This window comes from Sus scrofa, chromosome 10 (assembly GCF_000003025.6).
Source record: "Sus scrofa isolate TJ Tabasco breed Duroc chromosome 10, Sscrofa11.1, whole genome shotgun sequence".
Classification (NCBI taxonomy): Eukaryota; Metazoa; Chordata; class Mammalia; order Artiodactyla; family Suidae; genus Sus; species Sus scrofa.
Genome location: NC_010452.4, coordinates 51,259,448 through 51,277,231, shown reverse-complemented (window position 1 = coordinate 51,277,231; position 17,784 = coordinate 51,259,448). Strand labels below are relative to the sequence as shown.

General features: G+C 44.7%; 1 long non-coding RNA gene across 1 annotated transcript in view; it reads left to right on the top strand.

The window, feature by feature from the left end:
• LOC110255588 overlaps window positions 254-17,784 on the top strand; it is a 72,611-nt gene continuing 55,080 nt past the window's right edge. The window contains exons 1-2 of the long non-coding RNA XR_002336139.1: window positions 254-644; window positions 16,342-16,482. This is a non-coding gene — a long non-coding RNA (uncharacterized LOC110255588). The remainder of the gene's footprint in view (window positions 645-16,341; window positions 16,483-17,784) is intronic.

Below are 17,784 nucleotides of genomic sequence, written 5' to 3'. Positions count from 1 at the left end.
GCAACATGGATGGACCTAGAAATTATCATGTTCAGTGAAGTTAGTCAGACAGTGAGACACCATCATATGCTATCACTTACATGTGGAATCTAAAAAAAGGACACAATGAACTTCTTTGCATAACATACTGACTCACAGGCTTTGAAAAACTTATGGTTTCCAAAGGAGACAGGTTGGGGGCGGGGGGTTTGGGGTGGAAATGCTATAAAATCGGGTCATGATGATCATTGTACAACTCTAAATGTAATAAAATTTATTGAATAATTTTAAAAAGTGCCAAAAGAATAAAATGACAACCTAGAATTCTATATGCAGAGATTTTCAGACTGAAAACAAAATAAAGTCACTTTCAGCAAAAATAAAATAAAATGGTAAAGAAGACTTTATCCAAGGGGGACAGCTCTAATGGGGTTTCGCGGAGGGGAGAAAGCAGCCTTAACTCTGAACACGATGGGGAAAAGTGGGGATTTATAGTCAAGGATCAGGGTTAGGAGTTGGTGGATGGAAAATCACGTGTAATAGGTAATTTCATTCCTGGTCCCCAACACTCTTCAGATTCAACCAACACTCAGAACATCTGAAGAGTCCAAGTTGCTGCTGAGTGCTTCCATATGTCAGTTTCATCCGTACAAGTTTCCTGTGATGTAAGTATCAGTAACCCACTTTTAAAAGTGAGAATATTGAATGTAGAGGAAGTAACCCACCCAGTGTCACATGTCTGATAAGTAAAAGCCAGGATTCAAGTCATCTGGCTCCAAGTTCAGAAGTATTTCCATTGCTCTGCAACTACAAGTTTCTAAAGCTGACGTTATTGTCTGCCTGCCTCTCAGCCCTTTATTACTTTGAGGTGGTAAGAAGACACCAAAAACAACCTCACGTCTCCACATATAGCCAGTAGGTATTTCAAACTAGAACTGTTTTAATCACTGGCCACTTTAAAGCTTCTACCATTGAAATGCAAACATGTTCACCCTTTACATTTTACCATCACATATAGGAACAGTTGCTGTAAGAACCAGAGGGTTTTTTCAGAATGTATTTGTGTGTGTGTGTGTGTGTGTATGTGTGTGTGTGTTTAGGGTTCTGTTTCTCTGGCTAACCATTCTCTTCCCCACCCAATTCCCCACTTAAAAAATATATATAAAGAATAGGTTTGAGAAAGAAATTTTATTTATTATGGGTATGTAAAACTGGACGAATGTCACATTAAGTTTTAGCAAGGTGTTTGGTGGGGCTGGTCTTGTCTGCCATGGTGGGGTTGACTGTCCAGGCATGAGATTAACAGTGAGCCAGTTAAGACTCGAGGCCATGCAGTGCTCTTCAGCTCTTATTTCTTTGCAGAGCCACGCTTTTCAGTTGGTAAGCAGCTGGGATGAGACCCCCTTCTTAAGAATCGCCTGGCTCTAGGCAGTTCTGGGCTGTGACACAGCATCAGCTGCTTCAGATAATGATGAGCAGCAGGTGGGATGGACACCCATAAAACCCAGAACTGTCATAGGAGGCAGCCCCTTCCTTGCCACTAGGGGGCGTGGTTCCTTGATGCTCATCCCTTCCCTCTTCTCCCATTTACCTGTTGGCTGATGCTGTGATTCCATTAACAAAGAGTAAAGCCCCCTCACTCCTCAGTTTTGAGGAGAGCTTTATGTGCAGAGACCCTTAAGGGAGGTTATGTATTGACTGACACTGTCATTGGAGGTGCTAATTCCTAATGGATTCAGTCTCAGGTTCTGAGTTCTTGGAAGCTATTGTCCATCCCCCCCCCCCATTTTTTTTTTTTTTTTTGTCTTTTTGCCTTTTCTAAGGCCGCTTCCCATGGCATATGGAGGTTCCCAGGCTAGCGGTCGAGTTGGAGCTGTAGCCACTGGCCTACTCCATAGCCACAGCAACGTGGGATCTGAGCCATGTCTGCAACCTACACCACAGCCCATGGCCACACCAGATCCCCAACCCACTGAGCAAGGCCAGAGATCGTACCCGCAACCTCATGGTTCCCAGTCAGATTCGTTAACCACTGCACCATGACAGGAACTCCCCATCTCTTTTTAAAAAATAAATTTTATTGGTGTATTATTGACTTAGAAAGTTGTGTTAGTTTCAGAGGTACAGCAAAGGAAATAATTTATACATATACATCAATCCATTCCTTTTCAAATTTTTCTCTCGTATAGGTTATTGCACAGTATTGAATAGATTACCCTCTGCTATTGTTGTCCACCTTTCTGCACCCAGATTTAAATGAGAATTTAAGATAGTCTCTTCTTTTCTTTCTTTCTTTCTTTCTTTTTTTTTTTTTTTTTTTTTAGGGCCGCACCCAAGGCATATGGAGGTTCCAAGGCTAGGGGTCAAATTGGAGCTGTAGCTGCCAGCCTACGCCACAGCTACAGCAACACCAGGTCTGAGCCACCTCTTCGACCTACACCACAGCTCACGGCAACGCCGGATCCTTAACCCACTGAGAGAGACCAAGGATCAAACCTGTGTCCTCATGGGTGCTAGTCAGATTTGTTTCTGCTGAGCCACGATGGGAACTCCAAGATGTCTTTTCAAGAAGATCTGGGAGCACCCGGATGAACTCTTGGGCTCTCAGGTGAAATTCAAGACAGCAAGTAGTAAAATAAAGAAGTCCCTTGCCTTTTCATGTGATTGGAATCATGTAGTACGTGTTCCATTGGAAAGAATTTGCAAAGCAGGGTAAGAGCGACAGAAACACAGAACAGGCATTTAAGCACAGGTAGCAGGAGGAGACCTGCATTGCTAACAGTCTCAGTGCCACTTAGCTTCCATCCTAAGCACAGGGACATAGTTGCACCTGCTTCGGCCACTCAATCAGTGGTGCTTTCCTTAGTCTCCTGAGTTGTCTACACAGCATCCAGCACAGCACGGCCAGCTGTGGGGAGAACCAAAGCAATGTGACTCTGGTTCATTTGTGCTTAGGCACAAAGGTCACCCTGATAACTGGCCTTTCCTAAGATGGCTTTTGAGTTCACAGTGACTCGTGACAGCCAGCCAGAGTCTTAATGGAGACTTTGCTTTTACTGAGAACCACTCCCCTGAAGGCTTTGCATTCGCCTTCTTTACTGCAGGGCAGATAAAGAAGCTGTCATTCCAGATCATCCCAGAGAACAGACATCCTCTCAAGTACCTGAGTTGATCCTGTCAAGGAAGACACTCAAGCTCCGTCATCCTGGCTTTTTATCTGGTGCTTTTCTGTTCCTAAAGAAAGTGAAAGAGACTTTCCCTTGCTCCAGTATTAGCCCTGCCCCCACAACGTGCTTTGTAAACTGGCATGGGGCTGGAGTTCCTTCCCATTGTGGCGCAGCTGAAATGAATCTGACTAGTATCAATGAGGATGCAGGTTCCATCCCTGGCCTCACTCAGTGGGTTAAGGATCCGGCATTGCTGTGAGCTGTGGTGTAGGTCACAGACATGGCTCAGATCCCAAAGTTGCTGTAGCTGTGGGGCAGGCTGGCATCTTTGGGAGCATAGATGGGCGAAGGTAACTGCTTCTTTCTCCTTCCTTCTGGGGTCCTCACGCGTGCAGGGCTGGGCGGCCCATCTGTACTCCAGCTTTCACCCTTTCCTTTATTTAACCGACAATCTCTGCTGCCTCTGAGTCGGCACTTCCTACCTGTTGGGATGCAGCAGTGAACAGACCCATTCGAAAAAAAGAGGAAATAATTGTCTGGCTAGCTGCCTGTTTTATTTGTTTGTTTATTTATTTATTTATTTTGTCTTTTGTCTTTTTAGGGCTGCACCTGTGGCATATGGAGGTTCCCAGGCTAGTGGTCTAATTGGAGCTACACCGCAGCCACAGCTCTGATTCCACCTCTAGCCCAGGAACTTTCATATGTCCCAAATGCAGCCCTAAAATAAACAAACAAATAAACTTGCATGGTGGAGGGGAGCTGGAGGTGCTTTTTGGATGAAAGTTGCGGGGAGGGGGTTGTGAGGAGACTAGGAAGATGGTTTAATTAGAAGACCAGGACCTGGGAATGGAGAGATAAGCGAGGGAGTGCCCAGAGGCCACTGGGAAGTCTAGGGACGGTGGAGTATGAGGCAGGCTGCCAGGGAAATTCCTGCTTCCAAAATAGTGTTGGCATGCCTATTTGGTGTACACTCCGAGAGAGAAAAAATCAGCCAGGTTCTTTAAATAGAGTAATGAAAACATTACTCCTCCTGTTCCTTTTCTAAGTCTGCCTTTACCCATTGGGAAGGCAGGTAGTGAAATGGAGAAGCATCTTTGGAAGCATAGATGGGCGAAGGTAACTGCTTCTTTCTCCTTCCTTCTGGGGTCCTCACGCGTGCAGGGCTGGGCGGCCCATCTGTACTCCAGCTTTCACCCTTTCCTTTATTTAACCGATAATCTCTGCTGCCTCTGAGTCGGCACTTCCTACCTGTTGGGGATGCAGCAGTGAACAGCGACACATCCCCTGCACTGGTGGAGGGTGGACACAACACTAAAGCAGGGCACTAGGTCAGGGGAGGGATCCCAAGCAGTCTGTGGGTTCAAGTAAGACAGCCCCGGGAAGGGGGCACTGGGGCCAAGGTTTGAAGCACCAGTGGGTCCTGGCCAGGCTTCCAGGTAGGTAGACCTTCCAAATGGAAGAAAACTCCTCCTTAATGGCAGAATGCAACTTACATCATGAGATGTGACAGGGACACATGTGAGGTCCGTCACTGGTGTGCACACTTCCATCTTTCTCCTCCACCTTGGTACAAAATGCCACTGTCAGCAGTTGCTCAGGCACTGTGGTTCCCAGGGATAATCATACGTCAGGTAAGGATCCTGCCTCACCCTGTGTCACCCAGACCAGGCTTGGGGACAGTGTGAATGCTGGTCAACCCTCTGTGCTTAGGTCCAGGATGATTCTCCTTTGCAGTCAGACCCATTCGAAAAAAAGAGGAAATAATTGTCTGGCTAGCTGCCTGTTTTATTTTATTTATTTATTTATTTATTTATTTATTTATTTATTTATTTTGTCTTTTGTCTTTTTAGGGTGCACCTGTGGCATATGGAGGTTCCCAGGCTAGCGGTCTAATTGGAGCTACACCACAGCCACAGCAACTAGGGATCTGAGCCATGTCTGCAACTACACCACAGCTCACAGCAACGCTGGATCCTTAACCCACTGAGTGAGTCCAGGAATCGAACCTGCAACCTCATGGTTACTAGTCAGATTCATTTCTGCTGTGCCATGACGGGAACTCCCTAGCTGCCTGTTTTATGATGTTTGACAGCTACTCTGTATCCAACTTAGGTACAATCCAGACTCCCAGCCTAATGCCAGAAAGGGACATGGTCCATGCCTTCAAGTTGAGGGGGTGCAGGGGGCCCAGACCCAGGAAGGGAGTAGGGAGGCGAGGCGGCAGAGCTGGCCTTGAGCTGCCTGGAGAGCTGCTTGGGGGAGGATTTGTAGTTAGATACTGTCATGCTCAAAGGAGATTTGGGGTGTAGATGACAGTTTGTGTCATTTGAGCTATTTATTGGTTGAAGAATTGAGCAAGATATCTTAGCAGGGATCCCTCAAGTGAGAAGAAAAGAAATGATAGATGAGACCCGAGATACCCAACATGGGAGGGGAGAGGGCAGGAGGAGGCAAGTCTCTTAAGACTAAAGAGAAAGGGAGCAGAGGGAGGAAGACAAAGAAACAGCTGGGCGGGCGGGTGGAAGGTAGGAAGGCCAGGTTGCACAGAAACTGGGGGCAGTGGTCAATGCAGCAGAGGAGTCTTGTAGCTGAGCAAAAAAGAAGGGGTCTTTGAATCTGGAAACAGTGGGTCACAAACTACCTGGGCAAGGACTGCTAGTGATCATGCTGGGTTGAGGTGCAAACAGCTCATCTCTGAGAGAGAGGGAAGGAAGAGAGTGGTAACCATAAGAAGTCATGGATTTGCGATAGAGGATTTTTGTTGTTTGGTTTTCATATTGTAGACACATGGATATGTTAACATGCTATTGGGAACAGAAAAAAAAAAGGAGATGAGGGCAAAAATGGTCAAGTCCAGATATATCCATGTGGGTCCTTAGTTTTGGCAAATGCACCATGGCAATTAATGTAAGATGTTAACATCAGGGGAAGCTGGGTGTGGGGTAGATGGGAACTCTTTGTACTGTTTTTACAACTTTTCTGGACATCTAAAACTGTTATTTTCATATGAGCTATTGGGAAGATGCCTCTAACGAGAGACCAGGAAGAGAGGAAAAAGCAAGACAGTTAAGAAGGCAGGGCCAGTGCCCACACCCTGGAGGGACGTTTGGGCAGAGAGAGAAGTACATTTGTTGATGTGTTGGTGGGACATTCAAAGCCATCTCCGGGAAGGATCTGCTTTCTGTGTCAGAGAGAAGATTCTCTCATTGGCTAATTGGAGGGAGGAAGAAATGGAGGGTTAAGGGAACAGAGATGCTTTTAAAAGTCACAGTGTATAACAGGACGGGAAGAATGCGGAGGGCAAAGTAGAATATCTGAGTGCCATGGGTGGGTGATAGGCACTTCTTTTCTGCTGCTTTTCAGTATTCTGTCACTTAGTAATACGCAGCCTCTGAATATACCACAGTCCAGGTTACTGTTGGCATCATGTCTGCTTGCTCCATTCTAATGAAAATGTTCATCTAGTGGTAGCCTTACAGATTGAGCGGTGTCCAGGGAGGGTGGTTGAACCATCAACTGTCTCTGTTCACAGTAGCTGACACAGGATGCCTCTATTCGACTTCACATAAGCTGCGGGTGTGCGGGGAATTAAATTCATGCTTGTTCATCCTTGGCCTCCCTCCCTGGCTCCGATCAGCTCCGACCCAGCCATGGTCCAGTGGGCTGAACTCTCTTGACTTTGCTGAGCACCAATACCGCTTCATAAATGCATCAACGGCCGCGAGCTTTATCTCATTGTATTGAAGTTGCTTGTTTATTTGATGCTCTGGGGCTAGATGAAACTAAGCAAATTGTAGGTTTCAAAGGCTCACTTGTAAAAGCATTTCCTTGTAAAGGTTCATAGAAGCGGTGACCAGAGGGTTTCTTACCCGTGTAGCTTAGGGACACATCCTGTCACCCTGGTAAACTGGAATTGGAAACGTTTGGCTTCTTGCTTCTTTTTTCTCTCTCACTTCTTATCAAAAAGAATATATGGACACCAGGCTATACTGCATAAGCCATACCTCATAGCTCACCCTTCAGAGTTCATTGTAGTGTGTTAACAACACCGCAGTGGCTATTATGCCCACATCAAACGGGAAATAGTGGGGGAAACCTCAGATGAGGACAGCATTGCACAGAGACCCAACATTGACTCAATATGCAAGGCAGAAGTCTTGCTGAATTTCAGTTTCCAAAACCACCCTTATTCACCAAAAAGGAACCACTGTGACTTAGATCCATTCAGTTGTCAGGGCAGGAGGGCTTCCTCCCACAGGGGGAGGTGGGAATGCTTAGACCCTGACTCTCAGGGTGAAAGTCCCAGAGAGCTTGTCCTGGGAGCACTGGACGGCACCTGACAGCAGTCCTCCAGTCTGGTCAAGAAAGAGGGCATATTCTGGCAGTGGCAGGGATACAGTGTGTTTAGGGGCCACAGGGGTTAGGGAGGGGAGAGAGAGAGGATGAGAGAGGGAAGGAGGTAAAGAGAGGGAGAGAGAGGGAGGGAGGGAGGAAAGAAGGGAAGGAAGGAAGGGAGGAAGGCAGGCAGGCAGGCAGTGGGGTTAAGTAAGAGATTGGGGATCTGGAGTCCAGGACTCTGGCTGTGTGAGTGGAGAGTGACTTGAGTCTGAGCTGGGAGGCATTACTTTCCAGAGCTTGTCTGTCACAGTCAATATGAAAGAAAGTTTGGTGAAGATGAGCCAGCAAGTGTTCCAAGGAGGTAACACAGGACTCCCCTCAACTGTCCAAAGAGCCATTGCTGGCAAATGACATCTACCTCCCACACCCACTGCTCGTCCCACATGTGGTCATCCATGGAGGACAGGAGCGTCATCCCTTGGCCCAGGGCTGGGAGTGGCCTGTGCTCCCAAGTTTCCCCGGGGGAGGTCTGGTTCCTGCTAGGTACTGTACTGTGTATTCTGTATAGACATATGTGTCTATATAATAAGCTGAACCAGTTTTAGCTTAAAAGTTTTTAAATAGGATTCATTTTTTCAATTGAGAGGTAACACATTTTTTCTTAATCCCACTATTCTTAGAGGAAAAAAAAAAAAAACCTCAAGAGGATAAGGACAAATTGGCTTATTTCAACCATGCAAAAAGCAAATGGAAAAACAAGCAGTCACAAATGGATCTTGTCATGATCATGTAGCATAACTGACCCTTGGCCAGTCCTTTCGGGCAGCTGTTTTTAGCCATGATAACCTTTGCATGAGGCCTGCTCCAAGTGCTGGGTCACGGCTGAGACCCCTTGAGAATGTCACTGTTCCCACGAATGCTCCAGCAGGAAGGCGCCTGTGAAGTCTGCACCATGACAGAGCTGCTGCCCTCCGAGCGCTGCCACCAAATCCTGCTCAGGACAAAAACAGTCTAGTCCAGAGTGTTCCCAGCATTGGATGGAACATGAAGGATTTTACATCCCATGTATCATGGTAGCTTTGTGATCTTTAAGAATTTAAAGAAGAATGTATAGTCAGTGTTAATATACCAGAGAAAGAAAGATTGGCAACCCCAGAGAGCAAGTTTGTGAGTGGTCTTTGTACCCATGGAGCTGCTACAGAGTCAGAGGTGGTGTCCCTGACAGATGTGTGCCTTCAGCAAGCACATGGGAGCTGAAGGCAGGTTTCTGAGGAGTAAAGAAGGCGGGACATGAGGCATTAGGAACTGAGGCAAAGGACTCATCATCAGTCTGTGATGTTGAGAGAAATAGAAGTGACCCCCCCCCCACACACACACTCCGTGTTTACTGTCTTTGGTTTGAGATCATCTGGATGAAGGTTTATTTCGTTGAATAGTAATCTGGGAGTCCCTAACCAGGAGGGGGTCAAATGTCAATGTCAGCGCTGTGTGTTTAAAGCTAGTTATATGTCTCTGTTGAAATGAGGTATGTGTGTTGGAATTCCCATACTCAGCATGGAATGAGTGATTTCTCTACGAGATTGGGTCAGAGAGACAGAATTCCCCTTCACTGCAGCTGGGTCCCAAAACAGACAACTGCAGACTCCTGGAAGCCCTATTTGCTGATCCATTGAACAGATTCCATTAGCGTTTGGGTTTTCCTGGCTCTGTAGGATAGAAAGATTCACTTGAGATTCAAGCACATCGTTGTCACTTTCTCTCTCATGGTAGATCCAGTATTGCCCATCTGCTTTTATACAGATATTTCTCCGTACAGTGCAAGATTCCACTTTAACTTTGCCAGGGAAATCAGAACCCAGTCACCAGAAGACTCTAACAGCCTCTAAACTGGGTGATGTTTGGAGATGGATGCTCAGCATAGTCTCTTCAGAGTCTGGTGCTTTTCTTCTAGGAGGGTGAGGATGAGCAGATCCTCCCAGTTGGCTGTTTGGGTGGAGATAATTGCCTATTCCTTTTGTTTTCGTAACAGGTGCTGATGCACTTGGTTCCTATGCTGCCCCTTATTATTAGCAAAGCATTGTTACTTGCCAGGTTGTGACTGTATGTATCCTTGACTCGAGAGGAGAACACCAGAGTTCAACAGATATTAAAGGCTGTGAGGGAGTTATCTTAATGGCAGAAAATGTTGCCAAGGATCATGTCAGCATGCGACAACCTAAAGGAAAACGTAGCCGGAACCGAAGACATTAGCTACCAAAAAGGTGTCGTAATCCGTCTGGATGGCTATAAGAAAAATTTAGTAAACAGGGTGGCTTTAAAAGAGCATACACTTATTGATCACAGTTCCGAGAGCCCCCTTCGGGTAGCAGAGTGCTGATTTCCAGTTGTCTCCTGACATAAGGAAGGGGAAGGGAGCTTTCTCAGGCCTCTTTTGTAAGGACAGTAGTCCTATTTGTGAAGGCTCTGCCCTCATGACGTCATCACATCCCAAAGGCCCCACCTCCTGATACCATCCCCCTGGGGGTCGGGAGCCAACATGTGAATTGGGGGTGGGGCAGGTGGACACACTAACATTTAGACCATATCAGAAGGGGTAACACATTAAAGAGTAGAGTAAAAACTTAGTTTTGATACAAATGATAAGGTAAACCACATAAGACTTCTAAAAATAACAATTCTGTGCTCAGAATGGTAAGAAAAGCACACTGTGGTCAGCTGAATAATGGCTCCTAAGGGTGTCTATGTCCTCATCCTGGAGGCTGTGAATGTTGCTTTAAATAGTAAAAGGGTCTTTGCAGTTGTGTTTAAATGAGGGATTTTAGATGGGGAGATTATCTGAGTGGGCTCTATATGTGATCTCAAGGATCTGAGAAGAGGGAGGCAGAGGGAGAACTGATTGCACAAAGAATGTAATGATGGAAGTAGAAATGGAGTGATATGCTTTGAAGTTGGAGGAGTGGGTTACAAGCCAAGGGATACAGGTGACCCCTAAAAGCTAAGAAAGGCCAAGAAACAATTTCTCCTCCCCAGAAGAAACCAAGCCTATTGACACATTGACTTAAGCCCAGTGAAACGGATTTCAGACTTCTGACCTCCACAACTGTAAGGGAATAAACTACAACATTTGTGATAATTTGTTGCAACAGCAATAGGAAACAAATACACCTATCCTGATGTACTTCAGGTTCAAACATCTTGGAGCCTGATCAAAGAAAACCTACTTACTGGAATGCCCAAAGAACCAGTGGAAAATACTAATCATGAACTTAAGGTGTGGGAGTGAACTGGGGGGGCTTCTGGATCAGAAGGAAATGTACGATGCTTTAACACCTATGTCGTAAGAGGAAGATGTAAAGGTTATGCAAATTCTGTGACAAAATGAGAACAGGAGAAAGCAGTAGAATCTGAATATTTTAGAAGGAAAGTCCTCTTATCCATCTTCCCCTGTTGTAGATGAAGGTCTTTGGACATAAAGAGCTTCAGGAAATAGTCCAAAGTCACACAGCAGGTCTGTAACGATCTGGGACCATACCTTTGCCTCTTAACTCCAGATTCCTCCAGGGGTTTTTCTCCCACTTTATTATATTGAAAAGTATGAAAACAATTGGTAATGGAAAGAGGAATTAAGGGGGTTCCCTGATGGCCTAGCAGTTAAGGATCCAGTGTTGTCACTGCTGTGGCTCAGGTTACTGCTGTGGTATGGGTTCAAGCCCTACTTCTGCACAGAACTTCTACATGCCATGGGCATAAGTGGCAAAAAAAAAAAAAAAAAAAAAAAAGAGAGAGAAGAGAAAGAAAAGAGAAATGTAATGCTGTGATAAAATCAAGTGCCTGGGACCTCAGTACAGGCATTAGCTCATTTTTCATTATGACTTTATCATCAGGTCTGAAAGACAGAGTGGACATTATTGACATTTACAAATGCTACTAAGTTAGGTGTGGAGTTTACTGTTAAGGAAGGAAAGAGATAACAAAGAATTTCAATTTAGACATTTGAAAGTGCAGATTTACCAAGAGAAGAAATTTTGTGGATCTGGTGTATAGAGTTGCCTTCTTCTGAGCGATCTGGAAGCTGACAAGTTTTTCCCACTCTCCTGATCTGAAAATGTCTTTGAGGTGAAATCTCCTGGGTGTTTTGGTCCCCAAAGTGTTAAAATTACTTAGAAATGTGGAATAAGGAGGGGAGGGAGGCAGAGCAAGAAGAAGCAGAAAGAGAGGTGGAGGGGGAGGGGAAGCAGCAGCAGTGGCAGCAGAAGCAGCAGGAAAAGAAGGCAAAGGAAAGAAGCTTTAAAGAGTGGGGGTTGCCCTTCCTTCTCCTGCAGCACACGTAGACCTGTACCCATTCAACGGATACTTAGGGGAGTTCTTGGTGTGGCTCAGTGAGTTAAGAATCCAGCATTTCTGTGAGGATGTGGTTCGATCCCTGGCCTCATTCAGTGGGTTCAGGATCTGATATTGCTGCAAGCTGCCACAAATGTGGCCTGGATCTAGTGATGCCTTGGCTATGGTGTAAGCCGGCAACTGCAGCTCCAGTTTAACCACTCGCCAGGCCTCAGGTGCAGCCATAAAAAGAAAAAAAGTTATAAAGCCAGAGCCAGCCCCCTTGCAAGAGGCATTGAGGAAGGAAAGTGCTGGAGCTACTCTCCAGTGGGGAGCAGTAAATTACAGACCTATTTAGAGAAGGTCCATGCTAAGTGCCCCCCTTCTCCCCATCCCCTTCTACCTTGCGTTTTTCCAGGATCAGCATCTTCTATCTCTGGCCTTTTCTAGTTTGCTTAATAATTTTCTAAGTTTTTGAAAGAATTTCTTGACAAATTGCCACTGAACACTTAGCTTTGATGCTGTTTCACATTTCACAGGCACCAAGCATCAGCTTCTCATGAATCCTTGATGGTCATTTGGAATTTGCCACATCTGCCTGAAATGCTGCCTGTTCATCATCCAGAAGTGAAAAAGTGAATGGGACCCTGGGCGAGTGTAGACTGGCTGGTTTAATTTCTCATGCCTGTCTCTAGCTCTGTGGCAAGTTCCTGAACATCCCTAAACGGGCTTTGGAATTCAAGGGGGCCCGCAATAAAAATGCTTCTCTTTTCTTGCCTGAGTTTTGATCAGTTGAGGATTGAAACAAAGGACTAAAGCAGATGGGTGTCCGAGCGAGTCTATTCTGGACAAAGGTGGCTTATAGCTGTGGGTGGCTAGACTTTCTCTTACTGAATCTCAGGATGTGCATACTTACTATGCTCTGTCACAGCAATGCTGGGTCCAGGCAGACCTCATCCCACTGGGGCAGAACCTGTTCCTGAAGAAGTGGAATAAAAACTCTGCTTGGGTACATTGGTCCTCAGGAAAGAGAAGGACGAGGGGCCAAGCTAGACAGGCCAGTATCTTCTCCCAGCTTCTCAATTAGATTAAGTCACCTCTCTTCTGCTGGGGAAGGTGGTGGAGGGAGGGGATCTTAACAAACCAGGAGTGTCCCCTGTACCCACTGGCACTCCTTGCATATAAAAGGAAGCATCAGAAGTCAAATCCATGAGTATCTCTTCTTTAAAATGGGGTGAAGGAGTTCCCATTGTGATACAGCAGAAACGAATCTGACTAGTAACCATGAGGTTGCAGGTTCGATCCCTGGCCTTGCTCAGTGGGTTAAGGATCTAGCGTTGCTATGAGCTATGGTGTGGGTTGCAGATGTGGCTCAGATCCTGTGTTGCTGTGGCTGTGGTTGGCAGCTATAACTCCAGTTTGACCCCTAGCCTGGGAACCTCCATGTGCCACAGTGTGGCCCTAAAAAGCAAAAATAAAAGTAAAAAAAAAAAAAATGGGGTGGATACTCATCTCATGTTAATCCGATGACTGATGAGGCTTGACCCTATATCCAAGTGGCTGGAAAACTGTGACCTGCCTGTCTCCTGTCCTCCTTTTCCTCCCTTCAATCTCTATATCCCTCCCTCTCTGTTTAGAAGTAATCTATCCTATTTCTTTTAACTGTCTGAAAATGCTTACAAGTATATATCTGCTCTTACAACAGTACCATTTTCTCTCACCTGTCTTTAGCAAGTCACAAGAAAGGGTGTGTGTGTGTGTGTGGTGTGTGTAGCCAAATATTATCTGTAAGTTGAAATTCTCCTCTTGCAAAACTACTGATAATTACTCAAAGTGTAATATGGAAGTAATTTGAGAATTAGCACTACACAAACTTGCAGTGAATTTAAAGGAATGTTTTGAGGCATCAAAATTGCATTTCATTTTACTATAAAAGGAGGATGGTCTCCTGCAGTGAGATGCTCATACATGATTCACAGTGAAGATGTGTGTTCATGAAAGTAAAATCTTAAAGAAGATAAAACTGTTATGCATTCGCCTTTTGGGCAAATGTTTTGGAATTTATCAACCCTCTGTCATTTCTCAGAATAAATGATTCCGAAAGCTTTCTTGCTTTGTGTCCCCTGAATGTCACCTGTTTGTGGTATTGTGGGTTCTGTGGCACGGATATAAACAGATGTGCAGGTATAAACAGATGTGCTGTTCTGGCCTCCAGAGACCATGAGGTTCCTTTTCAGGCTGAGTTCTGAAACTCTTGTACGATAAACCAAATGTCACAACACAAGACGGGGAATTCATATATAAAAATAAATATCAGGATAACACTAAACAGTTTTTTAAAAAAGTAACCATAAGTTTGCACTGTCTCATCACCGAGGACTAGTGCTACTAAATTTCAGATGCAACAAACAGCCCCCAACAAACTAGCCAAGATGATTTCCTGACATGGCATCTTGCTCTTTGTTTAAAAGCATACCTTCAAGGAAGAAGTGGCAAAGCCCTCTACTCCCGTAGGCCTAGCTGGCTTTTGCATAACCATTGAGCAATACAACCCCCCTCTGAGATACTGTGTTCTTGCATTGCACAAGTAAACCACATCTGGAAGCTCTTGCTGAGCAGCAGAGGCTCTGAGAGCAGATTCAACTCAGTAGGGCCTTGATCTCTAGATCTGCATGTTTTTGATTCTTCATTTTTGAAGCAGATGACACGTGCTAGCTGAAACATTGCTCTTAAACCACCTCCCTGAGAAAGCAGCTTCCCAGAAGGTGCAGTGTTAAATTTTCTTTTTTAGTATCATGATAGGCCTTTCCCTTTGCTAATGATTTTGTATTTAATGCTGTCTTTGTTCATTTATTTATTTGTAAGTGTCATAATTTAATAAGTAGTTATTGAGTGGCTCCTGCATGCCAGGCATTATTCTGGGCTCTGAACAGAGGACTGAATGGGGCATGAAAGGGTTCTTGTTCTCACAGAACTTGGAGCCTTCAGATATGGAAGAGTCAGTGAACCATGATGAATTATATGGACCCATGCTAATATAGTGCTTGGTGTGTCATGCTCCTAACAGTCTTATGAGGTAGATACTGTTATTATCTGCATTTTCCAGATGAGGAAATTGAGGTCCTTGCAGCTCAAGTGTTCACACAGGTCATAAGGAGCATGAACACAGGTGATGTGGCTCCAGAGTGCGTTTTTCTTCACCTCCATGCGGAAAGTTAAAATATGGTGAAGCAGCCCTAGCCATGGAAGGGTCACTTTCAATGGCTAGATCTCAGCAGGCCTCTTTGTCAGAGATGATGACCTGTAAGCCGAGGTCTAAATAACAAGAAAATACAGCTGTGCAAAGATGGGAGCAAAGAAGAGCATGTTCAAAGGCTTTAGGGCACAAATAAGTTTGGCGTGATAGAGCATCCAAAAGAAGACCAGTGTGGCTGGCAAGCCAGAGGGGAAAAGTACACGATGAAGTGATGCAGAAGCCAAACCAGGTGGGGTCCTGTCAGCTAAGAAAAAGAAGGATAGTGAACATCTATTATTTTGTAAAATACCACAGTGCCCCCAAAAATAGACAATAAATTTTAAAACACAAAAACTTTTCATTCACTGTTGATTATTCATACACTTGTTTTCTTCTTGGCTAATGACCATGAAGTCTGCACCCGTTAGAAAGGAAAGGAAATACAGACACACCAAAATAAGGGATTTTAAAAATCTACCCCTGGATCTTGAGAAATAAACACAGAAAAATGTCAGGCTTCAGTAGTGTCTGCTTCTCTGTCATCTTACATAGTTATTATCTAAATATTCAAACTAGAAAATAGTTGGAATTCCCAGGGAATGGCGAGAGAGCTTCAACCAGAGTGGCATCCACATTTGTTCAATGTCGTACACTTTTTGTTCTCAGTTCTACAGGACACATTTTCTCACATCTGGATGTTGTCAGAATTGCATCTTATAATCAAGATGTACATGTATTACTACCAAAATAACCAACAGGGCTTTCAGAATTTGCAATTTCTGCATCTCGCTGGAAAAGGACCTATGAAAATTGAGCTGTTTACAATTTCAAAAGAAGCCAGAGTCAGTGAAATAGATCTTTCCAGTCTATCTGTGACTCCTTGGGAAGGGGTTAGAAATTTGAGGACATTCTGCCTCTTTCTTCAGTATGCTCTAGCCCCATCTGATTCACAGAAGTTAGCTCAGTGGGAAAATGGTGTTCCTGAAATTTAGGTCTGGAATACATGCCCTGAATGAGTCACTTGACCTTGTGTGTTTCATAACCATAGGCGGGCCCTTGGTATTGACCCTGCCCTTCCTCAGATATGTCCCTTATTTTGGTCTCTGAATGGAAGGATCTGTTTGGAACTTCATTTGGAAATAAATAACCATTTAGAAGTTCAACTACCTCATTGACTTTTTCAAAATTAAAAGATACATAATGCATCGTAAGTCTGGTGGGAGTATCATCATCACATGGAATGTGGCAACAGAACATTGCGTTAAATGCTTTTCTGTATTTTTCTGCTGTCCCTCTTTATAGGCTGGGAGCTAACCCACCGCGTCTATCAAGTATCACTGCAATGGCACTCGCATTTATTGAATGCTTTCTGAGATCAAACACCATGTAAAGTTCTTTAGCTGGATACTTTGAGCAATTCCCACAACGCACCTTGGATGACAGGTATTAACATTAGCATCTCCATTTTATAGGTGAATGAACTGAGAACCAGAGAGAATGAGAAATGGCAGAGAGATAGGATTTGAATCTCGACAGTCCTACTGTCCTACTATGCCCTTGTCTTTTAACCCCCATACCTAGAGAAACCAAGAGAAAGAAGATTCACCATATCAGAGTCACTCCATCTAGCACTTACCTAGACTAGAGTGTAAGCTCCCAGAGGCAGGAATTATGTCTTATGGTTTTCCTGTACCCAGCCCAGTACATGACACAGAAACCTCTGCATGATAATTATTGACGGATGGATTATCCCTGTTCAAGTAGGGGAAAGCTCATCAGATTGACCTGAAAGTATTAGCTCACCTGCAACAAAGCAGTGCCGTCTTCCTTTCTCTTTGATGGTGTTAGATTTATCTTCTAATATTTTGTTTGAACAGGTGGGAGATATGCAATTTCCTAGAACTCTATGTGAACAGAAGAGGCTCTTTGCCAAGGGATGGGCAGAGTTTCAAGGAACACAGCAAAGGACAGTGCAGTCTTCCCAGGCTAGGCTTCAGGGGTGTCATCACCCCTCTACTTGTTCCTGAAATCAGGCGTGGCTGCTCACCACTTGAAAGCCAATACTTGAGAGGCAAGTGTTCATAGAAAAGAAAGGTTGCTGGGAGTTCCCGTCATGGCTCAGTGGTGACGAACCTGACTATATCCATGAGGACTTGGATTTGATCCCTGGCCTCAATCAATGGGTCAAGGATCCTTCATTGCCATGAGCTGTGGTGTAGGTCACAGACGTGGCTCAGACAGCTGTAGCTCCAATTTGACCCTAGCCTGGGAACTTCTATATGTCACAGTTTGGCCATAAAAAGCAATGACAACAACAACAACAACAACAAAACAGTTGTTTTATTCAGGAGGCCAGCAGCCTGGGGAGAAGGTGGACTTGTGTCTAAAAGCCAACTCCCCACTGTCAATCACTGGGCAGGAGGTTTTAAAGGGGAATTTTGGGGCTGTATAGAAGGAGGGAGCTTCATGCAACCTAACATAGTCATGTCTGATAATCATCTTGAAATTAGTCATGTGGTGGTTGGATCAGTGTCATCTTGATTGTTTTAAGTACAGTTAACTTTCAGTTCCAGGGTTGGTTTGTTCCCATTTCTTTGAGGCCAGTTCTTGGAATTGTGGTAGCTTATGTCATAGCTATAGTTTGATCATCATGCAATTAACTTCTTCCACCTGGTGTTTAGTATCTATAAGACAGCTCACAGGATATGACTCAAAATATCTGTAGTGCTTGAGGAGTGAAGGTCC